General features: G+C 32.5%; 1 long non-coding RNA gene across 1 annotated transcript in view; it reads right to left on the bottom strand.

Annotated features, from left to right (window-relative positions):
• Positions 1-5,887, bottom strand: part of LOC145294082 (uncharacterized) — a 17,411-nt gene extending 11,524 nt beyond the window's left edge. The window contains exon 1 of the long non-coding RNA XR_013869818.1: positions 5,118-5,887. This is a non-coding gene — a long non-coding RNA (uncharacterized LOC145294082). The remainder of the gene's footprint in view (positions 1-5,117) is intronic.
• Between the last annotated feature and the right edge of the window lie 4,890 nt (positions 5,888-10,777).

The following is a 10,777-nucleotide window of genomic DNA, read 5'->3' as shown; positions in this document are numbered from 1 at the left end:
AATGCCCGTGTGAGGTTCAGATAATATTGACGTTGCATCAAACCCAGCCCTTGTGATGAGGCAGGTAATTAAAAGAGTATTTTTGGAACGATCAGATGGTTTCTTTTTTCTTGGTGGGACATTGCTTATAAAGGCCTGGAGGCCATTTTAGGATACGAGAAGACAGTGAGATAACATCGTAATGATCAGTTATGGTGGAACTTGGATAAAGTTTAATTATATAAGAGAACAACTCAACAAAACTTATTTACGTCAGACTTTAAAACGCCTATATTATAGTCAGCTGGGAAGTAGCCCCACGATATTGTGTTCCACAGACGGACAGTTCTAGGAAACAAACTCTGCTCATAGAATTTTCGTTTAGTTTTAGGTATAAAAAGCGGGCGAGCGAAATTGTGAACAGTTGCTGTAGTTAGAGGAGTATTTGTTGCGAATGTTCTACCGAGGAGGAGGATAGAGCATAGATTGGAGCACAGTCGAGCACCTACCATAACAGTAACGATAGGGTTAGATATACTGAAGATAATTTTATCTGCATGTTGGCATTGGGTTAAAAGTTAGTTTGGTATTTTTTTGTTTGTTTGTTTTTTGTTTGTTTGTTTTTTTTTTTAAATATAATTATTGAGAAGGTACTTAAAAAAGGCGGTCGATCCCCAAAGAGGCATGACAAACAACAAAAGCCGTGACTTTGGGAAGGCTTAATTTGCCGCCCAAATCTTAATGAAGATCAATAGTAGTTGATAATAAGAAATCAATGGTAAACGACTGTTGCGATAATGCAAAGTTATTTTCAAAGTTTATCGGAAGAGGTAGATAAGACTGGAAATCTGTGGAGACTTGTTGTCGATCAGAGTCCAGGGAACAGCACCGGTTATTATCTGTGATTAATTGCTGATGGTGGCCTATGTTAGAACACCGAGTAAGTAACAACAACAACAACAACAACAATAATAATAATAATAATAATAATAATAATAATAATAATAATAATAATAATAATAGCAGCAGCAGAACTGGAAGGAAACGGGGTGTACTGGAATTCTGAGGATACTTATTGTTACTCAGTTTCCAGATAAAACCAATTGTCGGCTTCGGTAAGAAATCAATGGCAAACGGTTGTTGCAAAAACGCTAAGTGATTTGCAACGTTAATCGAAGGAAGCGGAGACCAGTGGAAATCTGCGGAGACTGGTCACTGAAATTCCAGGGAATACCACCTGCTGTTGCCAGTAAGTGGTTATTGATTATAACTCGTGTGAGAATTTCTAGTGAGTAAAAAAAAAAAAAAAAAAAAAAAAAAAAAAAGGAAAGAAAAGAAAGTGATAATAAACGCTGTTAATATTTTCGCTACCATTTGGAAGTTGAAAAAAAAACCCAACAAAAAAAAAACAAACAAACAAAAAAACGTTGTTTAGATAATATGCTGCCGTATGTTTGATTTTTTGTATCTTTGGTACCGTTAAGAAATGGCCACTACCATGGCAATTACGTTCTGCAAATAAGGCAATTTTCTTTAATTGTGTGCTTTATTGTCCCACGTTACTTATTTCCTTTGCAATAATCAGACAACCTGAAAACGGGTTTTAATCAAAGTTTACATTGTTTTTATTTTACAGGTGCCACAAAATGTATGATTTTGGAGGTATTAAGGTAGTTTGGAGCCTCAGTTATTTAAAATAATGAGATATGTAAATATATCTGTATAAATACATACGCGCACATATATACGTGTGTATGCATATATATATATATATATATATATATTTATGAGAGAGAGAGAGAGAGAGAGAGACAGAGACAGAGACAGAGATATGTATTTATATCTGTATATGTACGATATAGATATGTATTTATATTTGCATATATATCTATATATATGTATATATTTGTGTATACATATAATTTTATATATATATATATGTATGTATATATACAATTGCATATAGGTATATATATATAATTGCATATATGTATACATATATATATGTATATATATAATTTCATATATGTATATATATGTGTATATATATAATTTAATATATGTATATATATGTATATATATATAATTTAATATATGTATATATATGTATATATATGTATATATATATAATTGAATATATGTATATATATGTATATATATATAATTGAATATATGTATATATATATGTATATATAATTGAATATATGTATATATATATATGTGTATATATATATAATAATTGAATATATGTATATATATATATATGTATATATATATGAATATATGTATATATATGTATATATAAATATATATATAAATGTATATACATATGTATACTTGTATACAATATGTATATATTTATTTTATTTTTGTGAACATTACGGTTGCATATATGTATACCTGTTTTCTACTAGAACCCGACTCAAAACTAAGCCTTATCTCTGAAGACATAAAAAAGTTCATGGTCTTTTTCAGTGTTTACCGTGTGACGTGTCTGGATTAGCCATACTGTTTGCCTAAACGTTTATTCATGCACTAGTGCATAAATGTAAATAAAGTTTTCTCGGAATAACTACCATGATCAAAGTGTAGCATCTGTTCTTCAAATGCTGCACTTCAATTTCTTGTTTTCTGCCAGTGGAGGAGAAATCCTTCACGACTGAGACAATTTTTATTTTTGTTCCTTTTCTCCACATTAAAAAACGACCCTGGTGTCTAATTCTGTCCCGTGGGGAGGCATTATAAATAGGAACTACCATGAGCAATATATATATATATATATATATATATATATATATATATATATATATATATATATATATATATATATATATATATATATATATGCAATACATACATACATATATATATATATATATATATACAAGACATATATATATACAATACAATATATATATATGTATATATATATATATACAATATATATATATATACACACAATATGTAACATATAAAAAATATATACAATATATATAATATATATATACAATAAATATATATAATATATATATAATATATATATAATATAGATATATATATATGATATATATAATATATATGTATAATATATATAATATATATATAAATATATATATAAATATATGTATCAATATAATATAGATATATATATATATGTATAATATATATATATAAATATATATATAAATATATATATAAATATATATATATATATAAATATATATATAAATATATATATATATAAGTATATATATATATATATATAAATATATATATATAAATATATATATATATAAATATATATACAAATATATATATAAATATATATATAAATATATATAAATATAAATATATATATATATATATATATATAGATAGATAGATAGATAGATAGATGAAACGCGGACGCGTCTGTTTAACTTAATTGCTATAAAAATATTTTCATACATTACTATATGTGTGTGTGTATGTGTGTGTGTGTGTGTTTGTCTTGTAGTTCATTAAATAAAATATACTTTCAACAGAAGATTTGTTTGCTATTCTGTCTATAATTTTAATAAAATTATGCAGGTTATACCACAATATGAATAATAGTTTTCCCCCAAAAAAGTGACGTCCGTTTTCTTGAGTTTATGTTATAAAGCTCCTTTATTTTTTTCAAACTTTCCGCTTGTTTAAGCGGCAGACAAGTCCGCGTTATGCTGCCTAGTCGGCAAATTGGTTCAAACTAATTAAGTAAATTAGATTCTAGTCCACGCAATCCACTAATCTGGCACCAGACAAGAAAAAAAAAAAAGAGAGAGAGAGAAAAAAAGTAAAATTATGTATAAATAAAGTAAACACCGTGTACATGTACAGACACTTACAAAAGACGAAACAAAATGGAAATTTTGACAATCGGAAATGGCGCACGTGAACATAAAAATATCCTTAATTTCACACTTGTCGACTGTCGGGCAAAGACACTTGTTCCTTGCGTTTATAGATATTACCAACCTCTCTCTTTCTCTTTCGCCTTAACAGGTTTTAGTAAAATAAATTAATAGGATATTTTTTTTTTTACTATAGACAACAAATCGAAAGTATTTTATTTTCGAGTTTTAGGCGATTATCGAGACACTAAATATGACAGCCTCATCTGCGCCCTCTTGTCGGTTTACTTTAAGCGCTTGGCACTACTTGCGTTTCAAATTTAATAAACGTTATAAAATAAGTTAAAACGTCAAAAGCTCATCCAGGTATATAAACGAAGAAATTATCTCACCTTTGGTAACATTTTTTTGTTATGTATTTTTTTTTTCTTTACCCCTTTTTCGGTTTGTTATCGATAGTAAAAATGTCTAATAAATAATAAATAAGTAAAATATGGAGCTTTTCTCAGTCATTATATCACTTTTATTTATCTATATGATTGGCTCAGAGTAGTGTAACTTGAAAATCTTTACGTCGAGCAGTGAAACTTGGACGCGACTTCCATATAAAAATTCCCAAATTCAAAAAGACGCACCCGAAGAAAGTCGGAGGATACATCGGACAAAACGTTGCGTCATTGCGAATATAACAACAAAGACGATAATAATAATAACAAATTTTAAATAATCATCTCAAAAATTCCGAAACATAATATGATGATGATTATAATAAATGAGGGAGAGAAAACGAGGGATAGAGACAAACAAACAAAGGGGGATATAGGACGCGATCGATCGATCTATCGATCGAGAGAGAGAGAGGGGGGGGAGAGCGGGATCTAAGTTTGGAAACATGTAATCAGCATACGTTTCTTTTCTTTTGTTTTTCAGCTCTGTAGCCAATGTTGAACACTCAGCCCATCTCTGGAAAGGTGGATATCCTAGAATTGCACAGAACCAATATTACACCGCAATCAACGGACACTAGATCATGACAGGAATGCTCTAATCTCTATTGATTTTGGTCGGGGGAGGGACAATTATAGAAAGTACCTACGGGCTGTCTTAATGTCTGTATCAGCATGCGTGACCGCATGTTCACATGTACCGATAAAAACTGATGACCATTCAAGAATGGATGAAAAATAAGAAAAAGGAAGTTTTTTTTTGTTTTTTTTTACAAACAAGTGCAAAATATTTTTTTAAAGTACAATAAAATAAACTTACCATGTTCGATAAAGGAATGTGTTTTTTTGGGCCCACCAGACACACATGAAAAAAAAAAAAAGAGAGAACAGTCTGTCCAGTGTCCAGTTCTACCGTCGTCTCCGCCTTGTCAACAGGTTACTTAATAATTTAGCGTCGGAGGATGTCCGACCGTGATTTAACCGGTTCCGGCAGAGGGCCCCCGTATAGGGGTACGGGCATATACACCGGCACATACCGAAGAAAGTTTGCGGGAAGATCATAGTCCCTCCATTGTCGCATTTCCCCACTTCGCATATTTCGAAGAAGCGTATCGAACTGACCGTTTCGGACAGGAGGAAGATCACTAATAATTTAAATAACAGACTACTTCGGCCACTGTTCGACCCTGCGTACCTTTGCGTAGTATGAGCAGGCATTTTGAATCAATCTAATCCCAGCAATACTCAATAATAAACAATGTTGTATTCGGTTTGATTACCAGTCGTGGTAGTAGGCGCAGTGATTCTTGCAGACGTAAAGAACAACTTCTTGTAAAGTTTGTTGTTATGTATGTGCAAAATATATGAGCGTCTTTATAGATGTTTGTGCTCGATAAGAGAGGTCGGTTCTGATTGTTTCTAGTATTCGAGTGTTGTTTGTTTTACGGATATAACAATGAGCTTTTCCCCTTTTTTTTTTTCTTTGTTGTTGTTGTTGGTGGTGGTGGTGTTGTTTAAAACAGCGTGGATCGCGAGAGCTGGTTTGTTTGTTGTCGTTTCTTGGTTGATGTCTACTATAAAAAGTCTCCCGTCTGCCGATTAATTGGTATATTTATGCGTGCCCACAGTCGGGCTTCAGCCAATGAAATGCCAGAATCTAGTAGGTGTGTCGCTAACCCACTCCCACATCCATCAAAGCTGAGCGTTTGCACACACACGTAGAAACACAGATACACACACGCAAATATACGAATGCACACACACACACACACACACACATACACACACACACACGTGTGTATCTCTCTATATATGTATTTATATGTTTTTTGTATATATATATATCTATGTATATATGTATATATATGTATATATGTATTTATGTATAGACAAGACAATATATCAATATATGTGTGTGTGAGTGTTGTGGTCTATGTGAATGTGTTCACAAATGTAATAATTTTTTTTTTTTGACTGAGACCAAATTTTTACTTTGAAAAATATCATTTTTCAGATCCAGTCACTGTGTACATATTGACACACACACACACACACACACACACACACACACACACACACACACACACACACACACACACACACAATCTCTCTCTCTCTCTCTCTCTTTCTCATTCTATCTTTCACTCTATCTTTTTATTTCTCTCTCCCATACACCACACACACGCACACACACACACACACACACACACACACATATATATATATATATATATATATATATATATATATATATATATATGTGTGTGTGTGTGTGTGTGTGTGTGTGTGTGTGTGTGTGTGTGTGTGTGTATGTGTGTGGGTGTGTGGGTATGACTGTGCGTGTGTGTGTGTGTATGTGTGTGTGGTGCATATAATGTAATTCAGTATCACACGAGAAAGTACAAGATTGCCCGATTAATTGTGCAAGAGCATATGTAGTTTTAATGGACACTATACATTATGATGATAGTCCATCGTCCATCGATACCTTGGGTTTCGCGGAAACACTGAAAGCTCTAATCGCAGGATTAAAGATAACAAATATGACTTGTTCATCAGCCGATTTAACGATCGTGTAACTCGCACACACACGCACACACACGCACACCCACACACGCACACATACACAACAACACACATGCACACACGGATATCTGCGTCTGTGTGTGTGCGTGCGTGTGTGTGTGTACAGAGCACACACACACACACTCACACACACGCACACATACACGTACACACACATACACACATACACACACAGATATCTGCGTCAGTGTGTGTGTGTGTGTGTGTGTGAATGTGTGTGTGTGTGTGTGTGTGTGTGTGTGTGTGTGTGTGTGTGTGTGTGTGTGTGTGTGTGTGTGTGTGTGTGTGTGTGCTCGTCATTTGCCCACACACGATGGCACAGTTAGCCACAAAGCCTATTTTTAACGTGGTGTTAATCCAATTCTTAAAACCTGGCACTCTTAAATTTTGACAAAGATAAAACTTGATTGAGTGCAGAAGCAAGTACTTCTCTGGCCACCGTGTAAAGAACAGATGCTACATTTTAATCCTAGCATAAAACCCTGCCAGCATTAATATAAAAAAAATAAATACGATACTTTTTTTTTATTTTTTATTTTACTTTCTTTTTCTTTTTTGGAATCTGAGTATAAAACAGTTATCATTTCGATGTAATGCTGAAAGTGTCTCATTATACTTTCTTCCTTCGAACACAGTTCATGGATAACAACAAAACCTAAACATAAATTCTCGCAAACGCTAACCATCTAGATAAAAAGACGACTAAATTTTCTTACGTCATTATTTTCTTAATCGTGGTCCCGATAAGCTAGTTTCCGAGTCTTCGGTGGTGAAGATACACGGGGTATGGATGCACTTTTTTATGGTCATCTCAAACGCTTCGTTTTTTTAATTGTTTTTTACAATTGTCATACGGAAATTGTGTGTGTGTGTGTGTGTGTGTGTGTGTGTGTGTGTGTGTGTGTGTGTGTGTGTGTGTGTGTGTGTGTGTGTGTGTGTGTGTGTGTGTGTGTTTGTCATGTATAACGAAAAGAGAAAGTTTAATCAGATATATATCAATAACAATTTTCTGCTTACATACATAACTCTCCTTGGCCTTTTGGTCAAGATCAAAGTGTAGTATCTGTTCTTCAGATGCTGCACTTCTATTTCTTGTTCTCTTTCGGTGGAGGAGAAATCCTTCACGACTGAGACAATTTTTATTTTTGTACCTTTTCTCCGCGTTAAAAAACGACCCTGGTGTCTAACTCTGTCCCGTGGGGAGACATAGTAAATAGGTACATATGTAATAGTCATGAATAAGAGAGAGCCTTGGTTAAATATATATATATATATATATATATATATATATATATATATATATATATATATATATATACATTGTATAAAATGTTGTTATTTTTGTTAATTATTGTTTAAATATTGCTTAAATGGAAAAAAAAGTTGCCTAAATACTCTCTCTCTTTTCTCTCACTCTCTCTCTATCTCTCTCACTATATATATATATATATATATATATATATATATATATATATACATATATATATATATATATATATATATATATTTGTTTTTGTTAGCGATACTTTTTTGAATAAATTCAATTATTTATACAAAAGTGCATTTTTACCTAAATGGGAGTTCGGAATAATTTTCCCTGTGAAAAATGTGGTACACCCTAAATGGGGAACAGCATCTATATTATTTATTTATTTCCCTGTGAAAAATGTGGTACACCCTAAATGGAGAAGAGCATATATATATATATATATATATATATATATATATATATATATATATATATACTAGCATGGGTGCCCGGCATTGCCCAGGTATTTGGAGATGTATATTGAGCAAAAAAAAAGTGGTCAATTTTTTTTAACTTTGACCCCTATTATGACCCCTTAAAACTTATTGTTTTGGGTTGTAATAAAGTTATTAAGTTAGATCCATGTCCAATGAACCTATATCTAAAATTTTAAGTGTTTAGACCGAAAATTGTCGGAGGAGTTTGATAGAGTTCTCAAAGGTGAAATCGTTGAACTTTGACCCCTTAACTTCTGGCCGAAACCCGATCACATCGATTTTTCCAAATCTCAGTACCCTGTATATCAAATTTCGAGTTTGTAGACTTAAAATTGACAGAGTTATTGCGTAGGGAAATGTACACACACATACACACAGATACACAGATACCCAGACAGACAGAGAGACAGACAGACACTTTCAATTTTATATATATATAGATATACGCCTATAATTATTTTTTCTTTTGTGTATTGATTTTCATATTAAAGACACTTTTTTTCTATTGGTATTTATTTGCTTCTTTACGAAAGCAAAATGTGACACAAGGTCGTTTTTAAAAGAAGGGCAAAATGGGCACCCTAGTAGGGACCAAAAATAATAATTGTCTCAGTCAGGAGGGTTTCTCATCTGTTGACAAAGGACAAATTAATGTAAGTGTAGCATCAGAACAGATTCTACACTTTGGGGTATCAAATTTGGTCTGCAGGCCAAGAAAATAAAAGGCACTCCTTTTTTCTTTTTATTAAAAAAAAATTATATAACTTTGTTATATATGGGTCGTGGAATTGCATTCACTAGCAAAATATCTAGCTAATTTACATAGTATTTTAAACATTCATTTTAATTAATTCCCTATTAGGTTTTTTCGGTTTTCGTATGGAATAATCATCTTTAGTTAACTATTACATGTAATTATATTCATGCAGATATTCTACGATTTATACTTTCGTAATATTTTCGTAAAAACGTTATAATAAACATAAACCTCTTTCTATATATATTCATGTATGCGTATATATATTTGTTTAAAAAATGTTGTCTACCAAATTCCTCTGTCAGGTTTTCGTCTACAGACATGAAACTTAATATATAGGGTATTCGAACCCATGTGAAATGTTATATTTGGGTTTAAGCCGAGGAAAATCGGTGCAGAACTGTGAAATTTAAAAAGATGGAATTTGCCAGATGAAGGTCGAACGACGGCATTACGGATATGTATGCGTAATGTAGTAGCTACTAGTTCATGTTTTAATTTTTAGACTTGCAGCAAACATGTCTTCATAACTTAAGCATTAACATCAAAGAAAAAAGTAAATCGTACGCTAAACGTTTCGGTTTCGATTCCCGGTGGTGGCGCACGGGTCATTTTTTTTAAAAACTTTTTAAATCACTACTATATATTGGGTTTAGTATAATATAATAATAATTACGAAATCGACATTAATCAAAATATCATATTTAAACGTATTTTACGACCGGGTAATGCCGGGAGGCCAACCAGTATATAAATAACTTCAACTTGATTGAACTAAAAACCAATAATTTTTCAAAAATGCCTAGAACTAATATAAGTGAAATTATATAAACATCAGAAAAACCCTATGTGGATTCATCTACGTTTCCATGATGTTAATCGTCTCCTCATCGAAACGTAGATTAATCCGCGCAGGGTATTTTTGATGTGTATGTGGTTTCACTTATATTACATGAGTGCCCGGTGTTGCCCGGGTGTTTTGAGATGTGTGTTGAACTAAAAAAAAATAAAATAGTGATAGTAGGCAGGAAGGCTCAAAGCCGTACCGCGAAGGCGGAAAATAAAATAATAAAAAAAAGAAAAACATGACGCGTGAGCTGATGTGCCCATCGCTAAAGCGGAAGTGACATAGGTTTAAATTAAGGCTAGAATATCGAAAAGAGGCGAAACATACATACATACATACATACATACATACATTCATTTAAGCAGACCGGTGAGATTTATATTCTAGACTAGCCTGGATGCCTGGCGTTGTCCGGTGTTTGGGGGGGGGTGAGTAAAAAATAAAAAGTGGTAGTAGGCAGGCAGGCTCGAACCCATACCGCGAAGGAGCGAAAAGAACGTAAAAAAAAGTGACGTCTTTGCTGTCGCGTTCATCGCCAAACTGG

Source organism: Euprymna scolopes, chromosome 2 (assembly GCF_053919585.1).
Source record: "Euprymna scolopes isolate OS-2025 chromosome 2, ASM5391958v1, whole genome shotgun sequence".
NCBI lineage: Eukaryota > Metazoa > Mollusca > Cephalopoda > Sepiida > Sepiolidae > Euprymna > Euprymna scolopes.
This window is presented reverse-complemented; position numbering and strand designations above follow the sequence as displayed.